We start from the raw sequence: 13,155 nt of genomic DNA on the forward strand, positions 1-13,155 counted from the left end.
TTGTTTATATTTAGGATGGATGACACCCACTTAGGAGACAAATTCAGCATTAAAAAATTGGACTAAATGACCTCAATATACTATCTAACTCATAGGTAAGACTTTGTCTTGCAACAATCTGATTTTTTGAAGCACAGGGCCATAGTTTTAGGTGAGTATGAGTTAATCCCAGGATCCTCTTTGAGAAATAACTGAGAAAGTGCAGATTCCCCTGAGTTCCTTACTAGGGTTGCTGGATGAGAAGGTTACAATTGTGGAATTTTGCAACTATCTTGGTCCTGCAACTAGGACCAGCGATAGTAAGGTCCCAGGACCTTACATTTCACTAGAGCCAACTGTGCCTGAAACTGGAATGTATACTTTTCTCTGATATCTGAGTCACCAAATTCTCCTTTAAGCCAGGTTGAGTTTTGCTTCCTGTCACTTAAAAATAAATATGATCACGGGGCTGGCGTCATGGTATAGCGAGTGAAGCCTTTGCCTTCGGCATCAGCATCCCATACGAGCACTGGTTCTAGTCCTGGCTGCTCCTCTTCTGATCCAGCTCTCTGCTATGGCCTGAGAAAGCAGTGGAAGATGGCCCAAGTGCTTGGACCCCTGCATCCACGTGAGAGACCCAGAGGAAGCTCCTGACTCCAGTTGCTGTGGCCATTTGGGGAGTGAACCAATGGATGGAAGACCTTTCTTTATGTCTCTCCCTCCCTCTATCTGTATCTCTACCTCAAATAAAGTAACATAATACATGAGAAATTCCAGTCAATAATGAACCACAATACTATCATATATATCATATAACTGAGGTGTACAATACACTATATAGGATCTAGGTTTATAGAATACACTCTAGGATGTTTTCACAATGACAAAATTTTCTAGCAACATTTCTCAGAACCTGTCTCCATCACAAAGTGACATGTGACAGTAAGTCCCTTATGAGTAAGCAGCTAAGCAATTGACTTAAAGCTCTAAGCTTCTAATGCTTAATCCAATAGCTAACCTATATTAGATACTTAGTAAATGCTAACTTTCACCATTGTTACATGATTTTTAAAAGCAAAAATTGTGCTATGTTCAATATTTTACGTAAGCTTAGAAATGGTCTGAAACATAACAAATAAATAAATAAATAAGGATATAGAAGATAGGATACATACATCAAGTGACAGGTTGAGAACTTTACCCAGGAGAGATTAGACAGGAAGAGCGTATCCACTCATCTTTTCCACTTCTGGCCCTGAGTGGGAGTCAGACAAGGTAAGTGGTCTCAGAGTCGCTCATAGGGGAGATTCTCCCAACAGGATTCTGCAGATTAGAACTGATGCATGGACAGAAACGTGCCAGACTCACTCCAGTGCCACCTGCTTAACCAAAGGACCAGACGGTATCTCCAGAAGAAAGACTTAAGGGAGCTAGGGGAGAGGAAAGCAGTTCACTGAAGTTCCTGGCATCTGCCTGAGGGCACAGCTGGAGATATTAATAATCATTTCTCTCATCAGACCGCCAAAAATGAGCACAGAGTGAGAGGGAAAAAAAACAAGTGTTTTGCTGCCTCCTGTTTGAATTAATCTCTTCTGACAACTGCTGATTTGGGTTTGTGATTCGATCCTCCATATGTCTAGCTCTATTGGTCAATTAAGTGCAGAGGGTGATTGGGGGAAGCAGTGAAGCTCAGCCTGATTACAGGGGGAAGCACCATGTAGCATTTATAACATGCAAAGCAGTCCATTGAGCTTGGCTTAAAGGGAGCCAAGGAGTCTGATGCCACAAGGAGGGTCAGTGGAGAGTTGAACCTCAGTGCTCAGAGCACTCTCAGGCAAGCTGGACGTCAGAGTCTGCTTCCCCTGAGCAATAAATAAGTTCTAGAGAATTAGGCAAGGGAGCGAAGGCTCTCGTAATGTTAAATCCTGTCAACCAATTCAAGTGCTATTTTCCCCCAGATAGTCCAATAAATAAACCACCTTTGATAAAATGTCATAAACATTAAAACAAGAAATACTGTGCCACTTATATTGGATGGTATAATTTTTACATTTGAAAAGCTTATCTGACATAGTTAAGAAAAAGGACAGGAGAACACCTTATTCAGAAGGAAAACCCACAGAAGCAAGAAAGTTCATGCATTCCTAGGCAGTGCCGAAACATTCTTGAACTTGCTTTCTAATTCTACCTCTGTTAGTGGCTCTGTAGTTACTTGGCAGTAAGAAGCTTTTTTTTCTTTACTACCACTTCTCCTTTTTCAAGGTGGTGGAAGGGGTACTCTATACCATAGCAAATACAAAATCAAACTTGAATGAACAGCTCAAAAGAATGTTTTAACTGGGGTGATGACAGCCCCGTCTTTTACGAATTTAATACTGAAATACCTCATGTAACTCCTGAAAGGAATAACTAACAAAAATGACTGTGTGCCTTCTCGAAAAAGAAAGTTCCATATCAATGCTTAACCATCACCATAGCAGGCAACAAGCTCATTCCAAGTAATGTTACATCAAGAAGCAGCTGTGATTTCAAGGAAGTGGTCACAGACTTATCACGTCATGGAATATTAATACTTCAGTCTTCCTTTCCAAAAAGATTTGACTCATTGTCAATTCCCAGTAGCTTACCCAAACTCTAACAGAAAGGGAGAATACTGATATTTGAACAAATGCTTATGAAACAATGCTACCAGAGTAAAGGTAGCAGTGATTAAAAATAAATGGGAAAGCATAGGCTGGATTGAAAACTAGTAAGGTATTTGCTAACTGCTTAATAGAATAACCATTGGAAAGTATTAGTTCATGAATTTATAAGACTCAGAAGGAAAGACTAGGGGCTGACGTTGTGATGCAGCAGGTTAAGCTGCAACCTGGAATACTAGCATCTCATATGAGCAGTTGTTCAACCTCTGGCTGCACCATTTCTGATCTAACTCCCAGCTAATGCACCTGGGAAAGTGGAAGATGGTCAAAGTATCTGGGCTCCTAGCACCCATTGTGGAAGACCTAGATGGTGTTCTAGGTTCCTGGTTTCAGCTGGCCCAGCCTCAGCCATTGTAGCCATTTGGGAAGTGAACCAGCAGAAAGAAGCTCCCTCTCTCTGTGTTATTATTCCTTTCAAATGAATAAATTTTCAAAAACAAAGAAAAGACTAACAGTCTAAGACTAACAGTCTAGGCTCTATCTCATTCAACATATTTATTGATTACTTGGGTAAAAAAAATATATATGTATATATATGGCAAGATTATCAATTCACTTCCCTAAATAAAAGAAAAACATAAGCATAATAGAAGAACTCCAGGTCACTTTGAACCAAATCAAAACAAGAAAATCCAAAATGGAGAAGTTTAAACTTCTGGACTTTGGTCCATCACTTTAAGTACCAACTAATGAATGTAATCTGAGTTAGTCATTGAGATACATAGCACCATAAGCCTCATTATGTGTCAATGTTGCCAGAGAGAGCCCATGCATTTTTTTTTTGATGACTTGTGTATATATTTGAAAGGTAGAGTTACAAAGAAAATGAGACAGAAGTTTTCCATTCTCTGGTTCACTCCTCAAATAGCCACAGCACTCATGGCTAGGCTAGGCTAAATCCAGGAGAGTAGAAGTCATCAAGACTTCCTACATGGGTAGCAGGGGCTCAAGCACTTGGACCATCTTCTGTTGCTTTCCCAGGTACATCTGTAGGGAGCTGAATTGAAAGTGGAGCCACCGGGACTTGAACCAACACCCACATGGGATGTCAGTGTCACAGGCAGAAGTTTCACCTGCTGCATCACAACACCAGCCTCTTGCCATGCATTCTCCTGCTTATCATGAATGCAATGTCTGGACACATTCCACTATTATTTATGATTATCATCATCAGATTGGATACACATATATTTTAACTCTGGCTACCACACTTATAGAGGTTAACAAATTTTAGGTCAAGTGAAGAAATAGTACCTAAATGATGAAGAAGACATAGACACCTTCACTTGTAGAGAAACCGAAGAAAGTAGATCAAGAGACGGCATGGCTGAGCAATGGCAAAGCAAGGAGGCTATTTAGAAGACTTTGTTTTTAACAGAGAAGAGATTTAGACTTAGTTGCAGTGGATTCACAGGTAAAAATCAATGAGTAGAAATTTCAACACTAATGAAGAGATCAGTTGACAAGTAGAACAACTTTCCTAATAAATGGAAGGGTTCTCTGACAATAAAGGAGATTCAAAGATATTAGACAAAAAAGCCATCTCATTTGGGTAAAATGACTCCTGAGATAGTGAGAATTTGATTCTACCAAAGTGGAAGATTTCTATCACTATGTATTATATATAACACACAATTATTCTTAGGTGTTTAAAGTTAACTGAAAAGTGATATCTGTTAAATATAAGAGTGGGAATAAGAGAGGGAGGAGATATACAATTTGGAACATGCTCAAGCTGACTTGCCCCAAGTGGTGGAGTTAGAAATGTGCCAGGGGATTCCAATACAATCCCATCAAGGTTGCATGTACCAATACCACCTCACTAGTCCAAGTGATCAATTTCAGGTCACAATAGACCATAATGATAGATAATGATAGGTCTAAGAGTCAAAGGGATCACACAAACAAGACTAGTGTCTGCTAATACTAACTGATAGAATCAAAAAGGGAGGGAATGATCCAACATGGGAAGCGGGATACACAGTAGACTCATAGAATGGCAGTTGTCCTAAACAGCACTCTGGCCTCAGAATCAGCCCTTAAGGCATTCGGATCTGGCTGAAGAGCCCATGAGAGTATTTCAGGCATGGAAAGCCAAGACACTCTGGCAAAAAAACAAACAAACAAACAAAACAAAACAAAACAAAAAAACACCACCTAAATGAAAGATCTCTGTGAGTGAGATCCCAGTGGAAAGAACGGGCCATCAAAGAAGGAGGTAGCTTTCTCTGAAGGGAGGAGAGAACTTCCACTTTGACTATGGCCTTGTCTAAATAAGATCAAAGCCGGCAAGCTCAAGGGCCTTCCATGGCCTTGGCAACTCATGACTGGAGCCTGGGGAGATTGCTGATGCCTTAAACAAGAGTGTCAATTTGTTAAGTCAACAACAGGAGTCACTGTGCACTTACTCCCCATGTAGGATCTCTGTCCTTAATGTGTTGTTCAATGTGAATTAATGATATGACTAGTGCTCAAACAGTATTTGGCACTTTGTGTTCTGTGTGGGGGCAAACTGATGAAATCTTTACTTAATGTATGCTAAACTGATCTTCTGTATATAAAGGGAATTGAAAATTAATCTTGATGCGAATGGAATGGGAGAGGGAGCAGGAGATGGGAGGGTTGCGGGTGGGAGGGAAGTTATAGGGGGGAAAAGGCATTGTAATCCATAAACTGTACTTTGGAAATTTATATCTACTAAATAAAAGTTAAAAAAATATGCTAAGTGTTGGGAATATATGAGACACCTTATCCCATAATGATGGGAAAATGCAACATTAGTAGGCTTAAATAAATTCTATAAATGTTAAAAGTATATGATAGAAGGAATAGAATCTAAGAATAATGCAGTAGAATAAATTGAAAAGGGCATAAGTACTTATTACTATGAAAATACTACATATGATAGAATTACACAGTGGTATTTAAGAACATAGGTTATAGATCAGGTGCTATCATTCAAATCCTACAAGATGTGTAACTTTGGGCATGTCACTTCTCCTGGATACAACTTATCTATTTCATAGGGTTATGGGATCATTAAATGAGTCAATACATGAGAGAATCTTATTTGTTTATTTTATCTATACAAAAGCCAGAAGGGGTGGGAAGAGAGAGGGAGAGAGAGAGAGAGGGAGAGAGGGAGGGAGGGAGGGAGGGAGGGAGGGGGAGAGAGAGAGAGAGAGAGAGAGACATCTCTCTTCCATTGGCTCATTCCCCAAATGCCCACAAAACCACGGCTGGCCCAGGCAAAAGCCTGTGAATAGAAGAAACCCAAGTATATGAATTGTCACCTGCTACCTCCCAAGTTGTACATCAGCAGGAAACTAGAATCAGAAGTGAAACCAGGGCTCAACCCCAGGCAGTCTGATACGGGATGCAGGCATCCCAACTGGTATGAAAAACACTGGGCTAAACACTCGACACTATATAAACCTTTCAAAAACAGTTCCTGCAATATATTAAAGCTTATTTGAGTATTAGCTATTATAAAAGCTATTTTAAAAATTTAAGAACAGCAGAAATAGAAATATTCAAGTGAAAGTAGATGTGCTTTCAAAATCCCTGTTCACACAATAAATTAGTAGACAACAGAGATCAATGTTAGGTTTTATTATTATATTATTTACTTAGTCTTAGCCTTCTAATATGAAAAAACAGATTTTCATCCTGTGGTTATCTTATCAGTACTGATGAAGGAAGAGACAGCAGAGGATATTTAAATGTACTGATTTTTAGCCACTTTTGCAAAAAGCGTCAGTCTAGCTACATGGATTAAGATTCTCCTACGCTTCTTTTTCTCTTTCTGCATCCTAAGGTAGTAGTATCACTGCCTGGCCAAAAGATGAGATGTCATAAGGCAGCCCATGTAATTATTACATTGTATAATTGACTACTGCATAAATGAGAGTTGATTATATTTTAAAATTATAGGTTATCTAAAAATGGATAAATGCATCTTAAAAATAGCATCCAAAATGAGTGATCTGATGAGATGAAAATAAGCTGTAAGAGTCAAAATATTTAAGCAGAAAACATAAACAAAGAATATTATTATTATCACCATCTATTTGATAATTTCCTAGTTCATGTGGCAAAAAGTGAGGAGTACTTGCATGTTATACATTGCCCACAATTTGGGCATTCTAACACAAAATTTTTCTTGATTGAGCACAAAGATGTTCATCTTTATATGTCTGGTTGGGCTATCCAGACTGAAGCACGACCAATGGCAGGCAGGGATTTGAGAAATGATGACATATTTGAAAAAAATTAGATGGGAAAAGAAAACCCTACATCTTTCTTAAGACAATTGAACAAAACTTTTTTTTTTTCTTTGACCTTCAGAAAAGCCTTAAAGTGTCACAGCTTTATTAAATCAAAGCAGAAGTCGCTGGCAGATTTCTCCTTTTCCTCTGTGCCTCTAATGGAAATGCTAATGACACCATTTTGCTTGGCAATTCTTCTTCCAGGAATTAGGAAGCAGTAGAGCCTCATGATTGAAAACCTAACCTTAGATTCAAGTTCTAGTTCTGATATCATCTAGCTGTATGACCTTGAGAAAATGTCTCAACTTCTATAAGCCTCTGTTTTTCATCTGTAAAGTAACATACACATCTTACAAATTTATGAAGATTAGAGGTTTACATCAAATGTTTACCAAAATCACACAAGTATTCTGTCTTTTTTTTTTTTTGACAGGCAGACTGGACAGTGAGAGAGAGAGACAGAGAGAAAGGTCTTCCTTTGCCGTTGGTTCACCCTCCAATGGCCGGCGCGGCCGGCGCGCTGCGGCCGGCGCACTGCGCTGATCCGATGGCAGGAGCCAGGAGCCAGGTGCTTCTCCTGGTCTCCCATGGGGTGCAGGGCCCAAGCACCTGGGCCATCCTCCACTGCACTCCCTGGCCACAGCAGAGAGCTGGCCTGGAAGAGGGGCAACCGGGACAGAATCCGGCGCCCTGACCGGGACTAGAACCCGGTGTGCCGGCGCCGCTAGGCGGAGGATTAGCCTAGTGAGCCGCGGCGCCGGCTAAGTATTCTGTCTTTATATTAAAATGAATCAATTATGAATTCAAACAAAATAACTAATTCTCCACAAAATTACTTGATCCATATTTTAATATTTTCTCAGAGTTTAATGAGGGCAAATATAATAAACTCCAATATAAAAGTTTTTTGATTTCTTACCACACAGTTAATATATAATCCATTATACTGTTAAATATACTTCAGAATTCAATAAAATAAATTCATTTTCATGTTTACTATCACCAAAAAGATTTGTCTCAGAAAAAATGCTGTTGTTTCTACTAATGAAAATATGAATAAACTTCTACTTTCAGAAAACAGTAAATTTCACACTCACATTTGCTTTATCCTCTTTTTTCTACTGTATATATTCACCTGTATGAATATCATGTTAAAAGTGGACTCAATGGGGCTGGCACTGTGGTGTACCAGGTGAAGCCACCACCTGCAGTGCCAGCATCCCATATGGGCACCGGTTCTAGTCCTGGCTACTGCACTTCCAATCCAACTTTCAGGGTGTTGGCACATGTTATCTCACATTGAACTGATTCCTACAGCAATCTCCAAAGTAAGCAGATCACGTATTAATGCTTTCCTGACTTAAAGGGGTTGAATGATTCACTCAAGTCCATTCATGGCTCTAATTCAGATAGACCCTAACTCAGGTATTTGTATTTAAACTCTGGCAATGTCGTGGGTCAAGACCCATTGTACAGCCAGGGCTGTGGCATAACGGGAAAACCCGCTGCCTGGAGAGCCAGCATCCCTTACAGGCGCCGGTTTGAGTCCTGGCTGCTCCACTTCCGATCCAGCTCTCTGCTATGGCCTGGGAAAGCAGCAGAAGATGGCCTAAGTTCTTGGGCCCCTGCACCCACATGGGAGACCTGGAGGAAGCTCCAGGCTCTTGGCTTAGGATAGGCACAGCTCCAGCCATTGTGGCCAATTGGGTAGTGAACCAGCAGATGGAAGTCTTCTCTCTCTCTCTCTCTGCCTCTCCTCCTCTCTGTGTAACTCTGACTTTCAAATAAATAAATAAATCTTAAAAAAAGACCCATTGTGTGTCATTTTTCTCTCTTGCTGTTCCTCCCCCTTCTTTCTCTGCTATTACCTACTTTTCTGCAGTTAGTTAACCTAATGCCTAATACATGGTACATTAACTATCTATTACATTAAAAAAAAAAAAAGGTGAGCCCTTTTATACTGGCTAGAAGGAATATGAAGGTATTGCAAGAAGTTCATGGAAAACACCATTAAAAGATAAGCTTAGGTTGGTATGAAAATTTTGAAATTCATAGATTTTGCATAATGTACATTTCCAAGAGCTTTCTGAAGACCCCTTATGTGATTCTAGATCTCTTTTATAAAGAAGTTTGCCCAATTACTATTTTAGAAAAAAAAATCAAAATCTTCCTGAACAATTTTTTTTTGACTCTCATAATTAACATTATTGAACAGAATTTCTCCTCCTAAGAGTAGAGGCTCATGTTCTTCTCATTCCATTTCTGTCAGTCATGCTGACCAAAGCCAAACAAAAGTAAGGCACTGACTGATGTGTACAGGGTGCTTTCTGCGCTCCCATGGACGTCTTTGCTAGCACCACTACAGCAGGCCTTCAAAATTGGCTCTGTCACTTTAAATATAGTAGACAATAAATCATCCCTCTGAGACAGCCCCTAAGGAAAACAGAGGGAAAAAAAATAGAAATAGCATTTAAAAGCCCTTTTCTATTACAGTACCTCTAGGGAGCATTTAAAATTGGAGCTCTTTGAAAGTGATTTTTATGGTTTTGGGGGCTTTTAAAAATGTTTCTAGAATTAACCTTGCAATCCTAGGACCAACTCTTCCATTAGATCCTTTAATTCGGGGGAGCTTTATCATGTTGGTATTATTGTATTTGCTCATCTTCTCTGAGCTGCTCTTGGTGTTCCATGACCAATCTACCTGCTTTCTCATGCCTTATGTACCTTATTTATTTCTCTCTTCCCCCTCTGCATCATTCTGACAATATTCTTTAGGTGGACTTTCATTCTTTCTTTTCTCTCTTTGCTCCTTCATCACCTCAGTTCTAGTTACCTCTCCTCTGAGATACTCTTTGGTCCTCTGCACCGTGGACACAAATAATCCTAATGAGGCCACCAAGCAGATGACCCAGAATTCTCTCCCTTTCTCCTTCAATGGCAGAATTTTGTAGACACAGCTGAACCACATGTACTCCTTTCTGATAAGTCTCACCCTCTACTGCTCTTGTGAGCCTTAATGGACAGAGAAGATAAAGTTAACAAAGAAATTTGACTTATTTTAGTTTGACAAAAAAAAATCTTAATCAAATCTTGAAAGGAATAAGTGGTAGGTGTAGAGATGTGAACCAAGCTTTATATGAAGCATCAGGATTTACCCTAAGGACAGGGGATCCAAAATCACAACTCTACTCTCATACGACCACTACTCAACTGTAATCACTGAAGTCCATAGAGCATTATGTAGTCTATTAAAATAGTTCTGGTTCACTGGCCTTTATTATTCCTTCAAATTAAAAATCTATACCAAACAACACACAGTTCATCTTAACATTGAACAACATACACACTCAAGGTAGCTAACAGGCCCAAAGCATTGCTTCCTGACACCACGTTACATGTCTTTTTAGAGCCCTCCTCTGCGAAGGTAGGGAGGAGAAATCCAACTTGCTATTGAGCTTGTGTCTTTTGACAAATTGGAAAAGCTGAAGTATGAAGCAAGAAGCAGTGAGAAAAGATTACTCTGACACCTTTTAGATTTATAGACTTCCCAGTCTGCTTAATGGCCATTCATCTCACATCTCACCTGGCCTGCCAGTGTTGCTCCAGCCACCTTCTGGGTGAGTGCTTATTACCAACAAGGCAGCAATCAAATTATGGTAGGGAACTTACTGAGGGAGATAAATAAAAGCTGCCTGAGTTAGTATTTCTCGTCGTGCTTCCTCTGAAACACAAGTCTCATTAGAAGTTCCAAAAATGACCCCCATAGACAAGTAAGAGTGGCCAACACTCTCACCCCTCTCAGGAGTATATTAGCATGGGAAAGGCACTAAGCAGAGCTACAACAAGAAAAGCTGTTTAGCTTTGTTTTACTCAGCACTTATCAAAATTCATAACATTATTATTCTAAATAAAATTTATGACTATGCTCTGGGAACTTTGCAAGACACTAGTCTAGGTATTTAACTAAAAGGAGGGAGAGAACTGGGAGAACTATGATGGAGATGGTGATGATTGTTCCATCAAATAATTAGATGAAGAAAAACAGTTAGGAAGAAACACTGCAGGTTTGCATTAATGATTTCCACTACTGAGAGAGAGATGTATCGGCAGATCACAATCATTTGAAATGACCCGTCACTGGACAGCAAATTACGTGCTAGGGAAGCAATGCTGGAGAAAAATCAAAGAGGTGGAGGTCATGTTTTATTTCACTTGTAGCGCTTTTCAAATTCAGTCCTAACCAAACCTGATTAAAGTAAATCCCCTTTTTACAGCCTGTGGAGTCTATAAGATTATGGTGTTAATGGAACTGCGATTCGATCCGTCAGTAACGGTGCATGTCGGGACCCTGGCGCCTCTGACAAGTCCATTTTTTAAGACGTATTTATTGTTTTTTTTTTTTTTTCTCCCTTCTGTTCTCTGCATTGCGGGGTTTAATTGAACAGTTTAAAGTGATTCTTCTTCAAGGCCCATTAATTGATTTTATTTGTGTATTCTCTAGGGGTCAAGGAAAAGAGAAAAAAAAAACAATAAAATTGTAGCTCTGGTTTTCACTGTCATAATCTCCCTGACAATTTATAGCATGCTTGTGCTCTCTCTCTCTCTCTCCTTTTTTGTTTCTCTCTTTTTTAAAATGTTTTTCACAAGGTACTTTATTATTTGTTTTATTTAAATGGATGATTCATTCAATTATCATAGCGGTTAAGAAATAATGGAATGCACTCCATCTGTTCAATACCATAGCATCCAGGGGTTCATCATGAGGAACCCAAGTGAATGGGGAAGCTTTCAGGTAAACAGCCATGAAACCATGTGTATTGACAACAAAGCATCAAAGCATGTATTTTCCAACATATTAGGCACAGTTTCTTGAGGGTTGAGGCAATGACATGCGTACACACAATCATAACATGCTCACATTTACTCACATAATACACAACTGTACCTGGATGGGCTCAGGTTTGCTACTTAAGAAGGAGGATGTTGCATGGATTGCAAATTAGTATAGTTAGTGGGTAGAAATTATAGGTGGAAATTGAGATTCCACCAAGGGCAGAACCTACATGTGTATGTATGCTCTGACATTAGACCTAAAGAGATCGTGTCCTGCCATGTTACAGTGAGACAGAATCACTTCAGTGTAAAGCAGGACCCAGCCTTCCATCTATCTCCCTTAGCCCAAGGTGTCCTTGCTGTCATTTATCAAAAGGAATTCAGTGAACTGAGGGAGTGATATAGCTGGTAGAATGGAGTTCTAATCACTGGGCTCAAGAAATTACTTGCATTTCTAATAGATAAAACACTGTTGGCCAGTATTGTCCAGATGGGTTTGTTTAGATGATTTTCAGGTCAGGTAGGGAAATTTCAAGTCTGGGACAGAACATAACTACCATTCATATGTAACCTCCTGAACCAACCTAAGCTAATGTGGCCATGGCCATGGTAAATTCCCTAAAGAGGGGCTGGCACTGTGGCCCAACAGGTTAAGCTCCCTCCTGCAGTGACTGCATCCCATACAGACGCCAGTTTGAGTCCTGGCTGTTCTACTTCAGATCCAGTTCCCTGTTAATATGCCTGGGAAACCAGCAGAAGATAGTTCAAGTGCTTGGGCCCCTATCATCCTTATGGGAGACCTGGATGGAGTTCCACACGCCTAAACTCTGGCCTGGCATTGTGGCCGTTTGGGGAATAAACCAGAGGATGGAAGACTGATCTGCAACTCTGCTTTTCAAAGGAAGGTCATGAACACCACTGACTAACCAGGAACTTGGACATGAGCTTATCAAGAACCTCTCACCTCTTTAAGAATCTTCACCCCTGGGGCTGGTGCTGTGGTGTAGTAGCTTAAGTTTCTGCCTGCAGTGCTGGCATCCCTTATGGGTGCCAGTTCTAGTCCTGGGTGCTCCACTTCCAATCCAGCTCTCTGCTTAGGGCCTGGGAAAGCAGTGGAAGATGTCTCAAGTGCTTAGGCCCCTGCACCCAAGTGGGAAATCCAGAAGAAACTCCTGGCTCCTGGCTTCAGATGGGCCAGCACTGGCTGTTGTGGCCATTTGGGGAGTGAACCAATAGATTAAAGACCTCTCTCTCTCTCTCTCTGTATTTCTGCCTCTCAAATAAATAAGTAAACTTAAAAAAAAAAGAAAAATTAAGAAATCAAAGCACAATAAGCTAAAACTCTGAACTTAAAACTGAATAAAATCCAATAC

At 40.0% G+C, this 13,155-nt stretch overlaps 1 long non-coding RNA gene across 1 annotated transcript in view; it reads right to left on the minus strand.

Moving 5' to 3' along the window:
• The window catches only part of LOC138849286 (uncharacterized), a 391,413-nt gene that overhangs the window by 163,284 nt on the left and 214,974 nt on the right, over positions 1–13,155 (minus strand). The window lies entirely within an intron of this gene.

The sequence above is a fragment of the Oryctolagus cuniculus genome, chromosome 4, assembly GCF_964237555.1.
Source record: "Oryctolagus cuniculus chromosome 4, mOryCun1.1, whole genome shotgun sequence".
NCBI lineage: Eukaryota > Metazoa > Chordata > Mammalia > Lagomorpha > Leporidae > Oryctolagus > Oryctolagus cuniculus.